The sequence below is a fragment of the Oncorhynchus mykiss genome, chromosome 22 (genome assembly GCF_057628025.1).
Source record: "Oncorhynchus mykiss isolate SJ-2025 chromosome 22, ASM5762802v1, whole genome shotgun sequence".
NCBI classification, from domain to species: Eukaryota; Metazoa; Chordata; class Actinopteri; order Salmoniformes; family Salmonidae; genus Oncorhynchus; species Oncorhynchus mykiss.
The window spans coordinates 10924221-10936337 of record NC_143043.1 but is presented as its reverse complement, the minus strand read 5'-3'; the positions used below and the strand labels follow the sequence as shown (position 1 = coordinate 10936337).

Below are 12117 nucleotides of genomic sequence, written 5' to 3'. Positions count from 1 at the left end.
ATCCCCCACACTTAAAGGCACTATATTTCAAATAGGTTACAACCTGGTAACAACCAATGATGTAGGCCTATATAAACCCTGGATTGCTAATGCTATCTATTGGCCAATGAGAGGCTTTGAAGCCACCGGTCAGACATTTTAGAGGACAAAATTACATATATTTAATTATTTTTGTTGTTGTAGTGGGGCTAGTAACATTAGTACTTTATTTTTATGTTTAGCTCACATTATATCCTTTAATGTGGTTGATTGGTCGAGGAATGTGTCAATTTGTTACTAGGCAAACAGAAGAGTGTCCTCCTCTCCTCGATAGCCACGTCCTCTCTCGCCTCCTTTTGAAAAAGGTCAAAGTTAATTGAGGAGACATGCTGAGGAGAGTGAACGTGGATGGAAATGCACTTGCTTGAAACGAGATGGTCCTTCTCCACTTGTATGTCATTAGGCAAACGTTTACAGGGGTGGATCGCAAAATAAATGTGTAAAGTGCTCAAAACAAATAAAGTTAGTTGTGCAAGACATTTCAGATATATATGTCTTATATATAAAACAATAAGTAACGTAGGGGTGTGGCAGATTTAAAAATGCTCGACCACTTATTAGTTTCCCCAAAACATCAAAGGATTAAAGTCCCATGTGTATCCTAACTGAAAGAGTTTTGAAATCAGCTTTTGTTTTGTCAGAGGACAAAAACATGCACACGTTTAAAAACAATATGATCCTTATTATTTTATCTATACAATGTCTTGCACAGCTAACAATTTGTTTTGAGCACTTTACGCATTTATTTTCGGATCCACCCCTGTGTAAACGTAATTTGCCTAATGACCGCTTGAGTGGAGCAGGACCGTCTCATTTCAAGCAAGCCATTTTCATCCAAGTTCACGCTCCTTGCCGACGCTCCTCGATTAACTTTGACCTTTTGCAAAAGCAGGCGAGAGAGGACGCAGGAGGCGGGCAAATCTAATTGATAAAAGGCCAATATGACAGACAAAACAGACCGAATGTGCTAGCCTGACGACTCAAACTGAACTATTCTGCTGCTCTGTGTTCGCTAAATAGTTTTTTCCTCGTCCGTGGGCGTGGCGTTTGGCCGGAGCGAGGAGTCTGGGTAGCCAGGCAACAAATGTCCAGTATTCATGCATCGGATTTGAAACAGCGGCGTGCAGCTCGGTTAACGGGAGGAGAAAACGGACAGTACCTTTCCCGAAAACAATGAAGACGGGCACATTTCCTAGGTAAGGCTTTGTTAGCGCCCTGCTGGATTTGCAGGCAATTGCTCTTCACGCTTCAAAGCACTTTGTGCGAATAGCCCGCGGTTACATACAATGAGTGTAACAACGAGCAGTCACTGGGCAGAAGGAGATGTGGCTACAATGAGATTCAGCCAGCGATTTATATATTTTTGGAATGAATGTATCAGTAAAACAATTAGGGAAGAATATTCCATAGTAAATGAGTAGCCTGAACGGTTTGCGTGAATGGTTTAATCTTTGCAGTCAGAATGATGAAAGCCATAGCCTAGCCTACTGCATGCACCCATATACTATTGTATTCTATCATCATCATCGCTACCTACTCCTTGATACATTTAGAAGCTTACAACATAGTTGGTATCATAAAACAACCTAGCTGTACCTCGTGCGGCAACCTTCTAGCCAAGCCACACATGTAAGCGAAAGCCTACTTTGTAGGGAATCATTAATGGACATATTTGCTTGTTCACATCAGTCCAACTGCATTATTCCTTCCTGTGTTCTACGCATTCCTTTGAGTTTTACGCAGTAGCTCGTGAAATGAGACAATCATCTGCTGTTTAAACTATTAGACCACAAGTTTCAGAAACGAACAGCAGTTCTGTTTGTGTTGTGAAACCCTGTCTGTGGCATACGAAGAACGTTTGATTGCGGAGGACCTTGTGTCCATGTGAGATTTGAGGCGGCCTGGCCTCCATTCAATTACGAACAGTTAAAAGGAAGAGGGAGATAAGATAGAACAGACGGAGGAGGTGTAGAGGCAGGGTCAGGCTGCAATTCAAACAAACCTGCCATAGAAAAGTTTAGAACCCTTTCTTCACATACTTCCGCCTGCACACCTCTTATTCTTAACTGGTAGTAGTACTAGTATCACAAACCATAAGATAATTGATTTGGCCCTGGTTAACTAATACATCTCCTCTACGGGTGACTCGGTCAATTACATTAAACACAGCGGCCATGCCAGTCCTTTGGCAGGCTGTTGGTGGATGCTCATGCCCGCCCTGTGAACCACGCTGTCTGTGCCAGGAGATGTCTGATTTAAGACCATTTAGATCGCATCATTATTGACTTAAGCAGCGGTTTGAATCCCACCCAACAGTGTTATGATCTCAATAGCCTTTGCATTAGACAAATTGAATGGAAATGCCGGTAATTATGCCATTTGAGAGAAATTATAAGAAACGGAAAGAACACAAGTGCCAAGGATGAAGAATCTTGGCAATTAGCCCGATAGGTTGGGAGTGAGTGTGTAGTCTTTGAACTGGTCAGATTCCTTGTTGCTTTGTCTGGGATCTACAGATGGGTCTAGGTTTGCCTCAGAACAGAGGTCTTTTTACTCAATTGCCTAACAAATAAAAACCAAGACTCATCTGAGGGAAAGGGAGGGAGGAAAGAGCAAAATGCATCTTTTGTATAAAATATTCCGCAGCGTACACCAATTTACATTTGTATCAACATACAGTCCTTGAACAAACTACATTTCAAATCTGATGTTTGAAGGATACAATCACAGTAAGTGGTATAAAACCCCCAAACCAAAACAAAGTGTCACATTCTCACAGATCATGTCCCTTTGCAGCACGGGGAAGGTGAACCAAAGAGGGCTTTAACAACTGATTGAGGACACTCTGCTACCTGGTGGCGGTAGTGTGTTCTTTGTAGTGATGGGGTAAAAAATCGATACAGTTGAGTATCACAATATTATTGTTGACGATATATCGATACTTATTTTCTCATTGCTCTCTTGTCGCTCTGCAGCTGACATAACGATGTGCTATATGTTTGTAACATTGAATCACAAATCAATCGCATTATCCGATCGCAATACATATGGCATCGTAATAAATACATCATCGCTATACAAATCATATTGGCACCTAAAAAGCCAACTTTATTAATGTTTACATACTGTTTTACCTACTTTATATATGTATATACTGTATTCTAGCCGTGGCTCATCCTATATTACTACCGATGTACACACCTTTTCTATTTCTATACTGTCTATACACACCATTCACGTACATATATATGTCTATAGCTAAATTCCTGCAATTCTATCCATTTTGTCATGGGGTTTTGTACTGTGTATTTAAATGCTGTATTCTCAACAAAGCTTATTCTATTATTTATACTACTGTGCATTGTATTTTAGTTACACTGTTTGTACACACCATATTTATTTATTTATATACTGGATTCTTGACATGGCTCATTCTAATATATCTACTGCTGTACATATCATTCTTAGTATATCTTGTGTAAATTAATCCGGTGTATATACCTATAGATTGCATTTGGTAACTTGCATGTTACAGTGTGATTTGGCTGAATTGGATTCATTACGACATTTCAAGGTATAATTATTTGTATACTTGTCTGACATTTTACTGCATTGTTAGGAGCTAGTAAAATAAGCATTTTGTTGCACCTGTTATAACATCTGCTAAACTGTATACGCTACCAATAAATGTTGATTAGATTTAAGTACCATGATAATATCGCATCATAAGGTCCCTTGCAATCCCCAGCCCTAGTTATTGTGCAGCTGGACAGTTTATGGTTGAACGAATCAAATTGAATTTATCACATGCGCTGAATACCACAGTAGACCTTACCGTGAAATGCTTACTTACAAGCCCTTAACTCCATTTCTTGAACTCCATTGTTGGTTAAGAACATATTTACTAAATAAACTAAAGTATAAAAGAAAAGTAACACAATAAAATAAGAATAATGAGGCTATATACCGGGGGTACCAGTACCGAGTCAATGTGCAGGGGTACAGGTTAGTCGAGGTAATTTGTACATAGACTGCATTGATAATAAACAGCGAGTAGCTGCTGTGTAAAAACAAAGGGGGGTTTAAGTATATAGTCCGGGTGGACATTTGATGAATTGTTTAGTTTTATGGCTTGGGGATAGAAGTTGTTAAGGAGCCTTTTGGACCTAGACTTAGTGCTCTGGTACCGATTGCCATGCGGTAGCAGAGAGGACAGTCTATGACTTGGATGACTGGAGTATTTGACAATTTTTTGGGGGCCTTCCTCTGACACCGCCTAGTATATAGTTCCTGGATGGCAGGAAGCTTGGCCCAAGTGACGTACTGGGCCGTAGGCACTACCCCCTGTAGCGCCTTGCGGTCGGATAACGAGCAGTTGCTATACCAAGGTGATGATTCAACCGGTCAGGATGCTCTCGATGGTGCAGCTGTAGAACTTTTTGAGGATCTGGGGACCCGTGACAAATCTTTTCTGTCTCCTGAGTGGGAAAAGTTGTTGCGCCCTCTTCATGACTGTCTTGGTGTGTTTGGACCATGATGGTTTGTTGGTGATGTGGACATCAAGAAGCTTAACTTTCGACCCGCTCCACTACAGCCCTGTCTGTGTGAATGGGGGCGTGTTCGGCCCTCCTTTTCCTGTAATCCACGATCAGCTCCTTTGTCTTGCTCATGTTGAGGGAGAATTTGTTGTCCTGGCACCACACTGCCAGTTCTCTGACCACCTCCCTATAGGCTGTCTCATCGTTGTTGGTGATCAGGCCTACCACTGTTGTGTCGTCAGCAAACTTAATGATGGTGTTGGAGTCGTGCTTGGCAATGCGGTCGTAGGTGAATAGGGAGTACAGAAGCAGACTAAGCATACGCCCCTGAGGGGCCCCAGTGTTGAGGATCAGCGTGGCAGATGTTTTTGCCTACCCTTACCACCTGGGGGCGGCCCGCCAGGAAGTCCAGGATCCAGTTGCAGAGGGAGGTGTTTAGTCCCAAGGTCCTTAGCTTAGTGATGAGCTTTGTGGGCACTATGGTGTTCAATGCTGAGCTGTAGTCAATGAACAGCATTCTCACATAGGTGTTCCTTTTGTCCAGGTGGGAAAGGGCAGTGTGGAGTGCAATAGCGATTGCATCATCTGTTGGGGTGGTATATGAATTGGAGTGGGTCTGGGGTTTCCGGGATTATGGTGTTGATGTGAGCCATGACCAGCCTTTCAAAGCACTTCATGTCTACCGACGTGAGTGCAATGGGGCTGTAGTCGTTTAGGCAGGTTACCTTCGCTTTCTTGGGCACAGGGACTATGGCGGTCTACTTGAAACAGACTCGGGCAGGGAGAGGTTGAGGTTGAAAATGTCAGTGAAGACACTTTCTAGTTTGTCCGTGCATGCTTGGAGTTCACATCCTGGTAATCCGTCTGGCCCCGTGGCCTTGTGAATGTTGACCTGTTTAAATGTATTGCTCACATCGGCTACGTAGAGCGTTAACACACAGTAATTCGGGAACAGCTGGTGCTCTCATGCATGCTTCAGTGTTGCTTATCTCGACGTGAGCATAAAATACATCTATCCCATCTGGTAGTCTTGCGTCACTGGGCAGCTCATGGCTAGGTTTCCCTTTGTAGTCCGTGATAGTTTGCAAGCACTGACACATCCGACGAGTGTCAGAGCCGGTGTAGTAGGATTAAATCTTATTCCTGTATTTACGCTTTGCCTGTTTGATGGTTCATTTGAGGGCATAGAGGGATTTCTTATAAGCGTACAGATTAGTGTCCCGCTCCTTGAAAGCGGCAGCTCTAGCCTTTAGCTCAGTGCGGATGTTGCCTGTAATCCATGGCTTCTGGTTGTGATATGTACGTACGGTCACTGTTGAGACGTCGTCGTCGATCTACTTATTGATGAAGCTGGTGACTGAGGTGGTATACTCCTCAATGCAATTGGATGAATCCCTGAACATATTCTAGTCTGTGCTAGCAAAACACTCCTGTATCGTAGCTACTGCTTCATTTGAACACTTCTGTATTGAGAGAGTCACTGGTACTTCCTGCTTTAGTTTTTGCTTGTAAGCAGGAATCAGGAGAATGGATTTGTGGTCAGATTTGCCAAATGGATGGCGGGGGAGAGCTTTGTATGCGTCTCTGTGTGGAGTAAAGGTGGTCTAGAGTTGATTTATTATTATTTTTTTCCCCCTCTGGTTGCACATGTGCCATGCTGGTAGAAATGTGGTAAAACTGATTTAAGTTTGCTTGCTTTAAAGTGCACCACTTCTGGATGAGCATTTGCTTATGGTCTTATACAGCTCGTTGAGTGCGATCTTAGTGCCAGCATCGGTTTGTGGTGGTAAATATACGGCTATGAAAAATATAGATAGTGTGGTCTACAGCTTATCATGAGGTACTCTACCTCAGGCGAGCACTACCTCGAGACGTCCTTAATTTTTGACATTGCGCACCAGCTGTTATTGACAAATAGACTTACCGAATGCAGCTGTCCTGTCGATGCACGGAAAACACAGCCAACTGTATATTATCCGTGTCGTCGTTCAGCCACGACCCTGTGAAACATAAGACATTAGATTTTTAATGTCCCGTTGGTAGGATAGTCTCGAACGTAGCTCATCCAGTTTATTCTCCAGTGACTGCACGTTGGCCAATAGAACAGATGGCAGAGGCTACCCACTCGCCAACAAATTCTCACAAGGCACTCCGATCTCCGCCCGCTCTACAGGGGTGTGTGATGTATGTTAATTTGTGTATTGCTGATGAATTAGAATGGGTGTGTGTTTGTTGAATTATAACAGTGGTATGTGGGTTTCTGGAATTGTAACAGTGGTGTGTGTATTTGTGGGTTGAGTTATAGCAGGGATGTGTGTTTGTATTGTTGAGTTGTAACAGGGGTGTGCGTTGGTGGGTTGTGTGTGAGTGTATTTTTTTCATCCAAACTCTTGGGGGTATTTTATAATGTGGGCTCCACAGTTATGCAGTACCCCCCCAGAGAGAGTGAGTGATTGTGTGAGTGAGATGGAGCTGTGGGATCAGTCATTTATAGTATGTATTTCCGTGCATCTATACATTCATCTGGTACATGGAGTAGAGCGTGTCAGTAGACCATTTCTCATTTCCTCCTCCGTAAATCCATTTGAATTCAGTCACTTTTTGAGAGCACCCCTTTTTGATTTGAACAAAACCTTCCGTACATATTTTCCCATTATCATTGTGCTCAGAAAGTAACTGTTTGGACCTGAATGCCAAAACATTCAATAGATAAAGGCCCCCCCACCATACCATGAAACATCCATGTCTTCATTGCTGAAAAAGATGAATGGTTGGGATTTATATATTTTAAAAGCTTACAAACAGGGTCTAACTATTTGGTGATTTCTTGAAAAAAAAGTTTTTTAAATGAAATGGTAATTGACGTTTAAGGTTAAATGATCCTAAAATGAACAAACTCCTAAAAATGTTTATTTGCAAATAGCTATGACCCTATTTTACATAATCTGAGGTTTTTGTGTTGTGCCCGCCATCAGTTGAGACACATGCTCTTGAACCTCAGATGATGTGAAGTATTATCTAAGCTGCAACATGTGAATTTCAAAGAACATCAGAGTATACACATGTGTATACACAATTTTTAACCTTAAATGTCAATTATCATTTGATTTAAAAAACATATATTTTTTCCAAAAAATCACCAAATAGTTTGACCCCGTTTTTGTAAGCTTTTAAATTATATCAAACTCAACTGCTTATCTTTTCCTGTGATGAAGACATGGATGTTTTATGGTATGGTGTGATATTCAAAATGGGTAAACTTTTAGCACTTCAGGTCCAAAAAGTCACTTTCTGGCCACATCTAGGTGGGATGGACTGAGAGTAGCTGAGGGGTGGGGCTAAGGTGATGGGTGGGATGGACTGAGAGTAGCTGAGGGGTGGGGCTAAGGTGATAGGTGGGATGGACTGAGAGTAGCTGAGGGGTGGGGCTAAGGTGATAGGTGGGATGGACTGAGAGTAGCTGAGGGGTGGGTTTAAAAGCTCATGTTCTATAATATTTATGACTGAGAACACGATTTATATCAAATTACTTTATTCTTGTAACTACTGTAAAAAAATTGTAATGTGTGTACAATGTACATTTAACAACAAAACAAAGTTTATTTTTGTACTCTGAAGAGGGGAGTGGTGGATGGTCAAAAGTGAGTGAATTCAAAAAGATTGACCTTCTCTGTCTTGCTCACTGTCTCTCTCTCTTCTCTCTCCCCTCTCTTCTCTCTCTGTAATCTGGGAGAGGTGAGGTAGAGGACCACTCTTTCTTCCTACAATCTCGCACAAATCTACATTTCAAACGTGATGCTGATGGATGCTACACACACACACACACAGCTCCCCTGATGGCTGTGATCTCCACAACAGAACATCTGCATTAGTGTTTCAGCACATATTTCTTGCTCATTATGGCACCATGCCAGCGTGCACCTCTTTCTCTCTGCGGCTGGCTATTTATGGGGGTGAACGGAAGGGATGTGCACAGTTATTAAAATATCAGAACGGCATTAGGCCTATACAAAATTATAGGCCTATTTTAACACTAAAAAGGCTTTTTTGTGAATTAAATTACATACAACAGGGATCATCAACTAGATTCAGCCTAGATTCAACTTTTGTCTTGATATCCAATTTGTAGTTAGTTTTCTCCCATCGCTGCAACTCCCCTACGGACTCGGGAGAGGCGACGGTCGAGAGCCATGCTTCCTCTGAAACACGATCCTGCAAAGCCGCACTGCTTCTTCACACACTCCTCGCTTAACCCGGAAGCCAGCCACACCAATGTGTCGGAGGAAATACCGTCCAGCTGACGACCGAAGTCAGCTTGCAAGCGCCCGGCCCTCAACAAGGAGTCCCTAGACCGCAATGGGACAAGGAAATCCCGGCTGGCCAAACCATCCCCTAACGCGGACGATGCTGGGCCAATTGTGCGCCGCCTCATGGGTATTACGGTCAGCTGTGACACAGCTTGGGATCGAACCCGGGTCTGTAGTGACGACTCAAGCATCACTCGAGGCTAAATATCTCTTTATTACGTGTAGAAATACTTTGGAACAGATTTTCAACATTTAAAATCACTTGGAGCTGATTTGCTGGTATTTTTAGTCTTTTATATCCAACAATAAAACATTAAAAAATATATAGATAACTTGAAGGGCCAAATAAAATCACCCGCCGGTCAAATTCGTCCCACAGGCCGCCAGTTAGGGAACCCTGACTTTTCTAAGCTACTCGAAACAGGCACAATAATAATAAGAACTTAATTATATGGGATGCTAAATAACATTGTGGCTGCTACAAGTTGGCCAGTCTTGGCTGTAGCTGAGTTGCCTTGGCTGCATCTCGCTCTTCCTCCCTCAGCTGCAGCAATGGAGCGCCAGCCTCTTTCCCTCACGCAGCAGTGCTCAGTTAAAAAACAAACACATTTCTCCATATCCAGATATCTGACAACAATTCATGGTACTTTTCGAATTGGGAAATAATTTCAAATCCCCATCCCTAGTGAACAGGCCACGCTCCCTTTAGGGATGTGGAAAGCCCGCACACACCAAGAACAGTGACACTTTCAATTACACTGCACACTCTCGCCTGCATGTAGCTACTCTATGGAGTAATTGTTAGTCTAACAGTTGCAAATGTGAATTTCTATTGGACAAATTCAGGTATTGTTTTTATCCCTGTTTCGTTTTTAAGAAAAGTTTTTCCACAGAATCGGCGGAATGAATACACCCCTGATCACACACAAACAGTTCACTTTCATAGCAGCCACCTACAAACAGCATGATCACTTTGCTCGTTGTATATATAATTCCTTCCCGCAACTATCTACACGGTCTCCTCCTCTCACCTTTTGGCTCGCATGTGGACTTCAGTGCACAACACATCAGCTGTCTGTGACCAGGCGAAAAAACCTTTCCAAGCCAAACCTTTATATAATGACGGCTATAACTACTACACACATCCTCCATTGTTGTCATAGTAATCATAGCTACTAAAACGAATGCGTTAGTAAACCCGCTAGCTACAATCATCCAGTACAGTGTACAGTCAGAAAGCGGTTTAGCAGTTACACAGCTGGGCCCCGGTGGCAATAAATTAATAAAACCAAAAGCTTACCTAGAGTTGTATGAGTTCGTGTTGGATAGCCAGCTAGCTAACACAGCATCCCTCTCTGGTTGAATGTAAAATTGTGTGTGTGTGTGTGAGCAATACATACATACATACAATCTCTTGCTTCTCCTTCATTTTGGAAGAAATTAATTTGTTCAAAACTTCAACTATTGTCTTTCTCTCCCTTTTGAGTCAACTACTCCCCACGTGTTATGCACTGCAGTGCTAGCTAGCTGGAGCTTATGCTTTCAGTACTAAACTCAGCAAAAAAAGATACTCCCTCTCACTGTCAACCATGTTTATTTTCAGCAAACGTGTAAATGTATGTAAGAACATAACAAGATCCAACAACTGAGACATAAACTGAAAAAGTTCCACAGACATGTGACTAACAGAAATGGAATAGTGTGTCCCTGAACAAAGGGGGGTCAAAATCAAAAGTAAAAGTCAATGCAGCTGGTATCCACACCAGAAACTAAGCACTGCAGTGCATCTCCTCCTCATGGACTGCACCAGATTTGCCAGTTCTTGCTGTGAGATGTTACCCCACTCTTCCACCAAGGCACCTGCAAGTTCCCAGACATACCTGGGGGGAATGGCCCTAGCCCGTACCCTCCGATTCAACAGGTCCCAGACGTGCTCAATGGGATTGAGATCCGGGCTCTTCAATGGCGATGGCAGAACACTGACATTCCGGTATTGCGCACCGAATGAGCAGTATGGCTGGTGGCATTGTCATGCTGGAGGGTCAGGTCAGGATGAGCCTGCAGGAAGGGTACCACATGGGGGAGGAGGATGTCTTCCTTGTAATGCACAGCGTTGAGATTGCAGGCAATGACAACAAGCTCAGTCCGATGATGCTGTGACACACCGCCCCAGACCATGACGGACCCTCCACCTCCAAATGGATCCTGCAACAGAGTGCAGCCCTCGATGTAACACTCATTCCTTCAACGATAAATGCAAATCCGACCATCACCCCGGTGAGACAAAACCGCAACTCGTCAGTGAAGGGCCCTTTTTCCCAGTCCTGTCTGGCCCAGCGACGGTGGGTTTGTGCCCATAGGCAACGTTGTTGTCGTTGATGTCTGGTGAGGACCTGCCTTACAACAGGTCTACAAGCCCTCAGTCCAGCCTCTCTCAACCTATTGCCGACAGTCTGAGCACTGATGGAGGGATTATGCGTTCCTGGTGTAACTCGGGCAGTTGTTGTTGCCATCTTGTACCTGTCCCCAGGTGTGATGTTCGGATGTACCAATCCTGTGCAGGTGTTGTTACACGTGGTCTGCCACTGTGAGGACGATCAGCTGTCCGTCCTGTCTCCCTGTAGCACTGTGTTAGGCGTCTCACAGTACGGACTTTGCAATTTATTGCCCTGGCCACATCTGCAGTCCTCATGTCTCCTTGCAGCATGCCTATGGCACCCAGGTGAGCAGGGACCCTGGGCATCTTTCTTTGGGTGTTTTTCAGAGTCAGTAGGAAGGCCTCTTTAGGCGTCTTTAGTTTTCATAACTGACCTTTATTGCCTTCCGCCTGTAAGCTGTTAGTGTCTTAATGACTGTTCCACTGGTGCATGTTCATTAATTGTTTATGGTTGACCAGGCATGGGAAACAGTGTTTAAACCCTTTACAATGAAGATCTGTGAAGTTATTTGGACTTTTATGAATTATCTTTGAAAGACAGGATCCTGAAAAAGGTGTTAATTTTTTTGTTGAGTTTAGATTCATTCTCTGATCTTTTTGATTTGATCGTGTCAGTTCATGCTGCAAGAGCTCTGATAGCTTGGAGGATGTCCTCCGGAAGTTGTCATAATTACTTTGTAAGTCTACGAAAGGGGGTGATAACCATGAGCCTCCTAGATTTTGTATTGAAGTCAATGTACCCAGAGGAGGACAGAAGCTAGCATGGTGCTAACCTACAGAGTGCTGTTGAGGCTAC

At 43.3% G+C, this 12117-nt stretch overlaps 1 protein-coding gene across 1 annotated transcript in view; it reads left to right on the top strand.

Moving 5' to 3' along the window:
* The first annotated feature begins 678 nt into the window (after positions 1 to 678).
* The window catches only part of LOC110501323 (beta-galactoside alpha-2,6-sialyltransferase 2), a 62337-nt gene continuing 50898 nt past the window's right edge, over positions 679 to 12117 (top strand). The window contains exon 1 of the mRNA XM_021578802.3: positions 679 to 1235. The gene's annotated coding sequence lies outside the window, so the exon portion shown is untranslated. The remainder of the gene's footprint in view (positions 1236 to 12117) is intronic.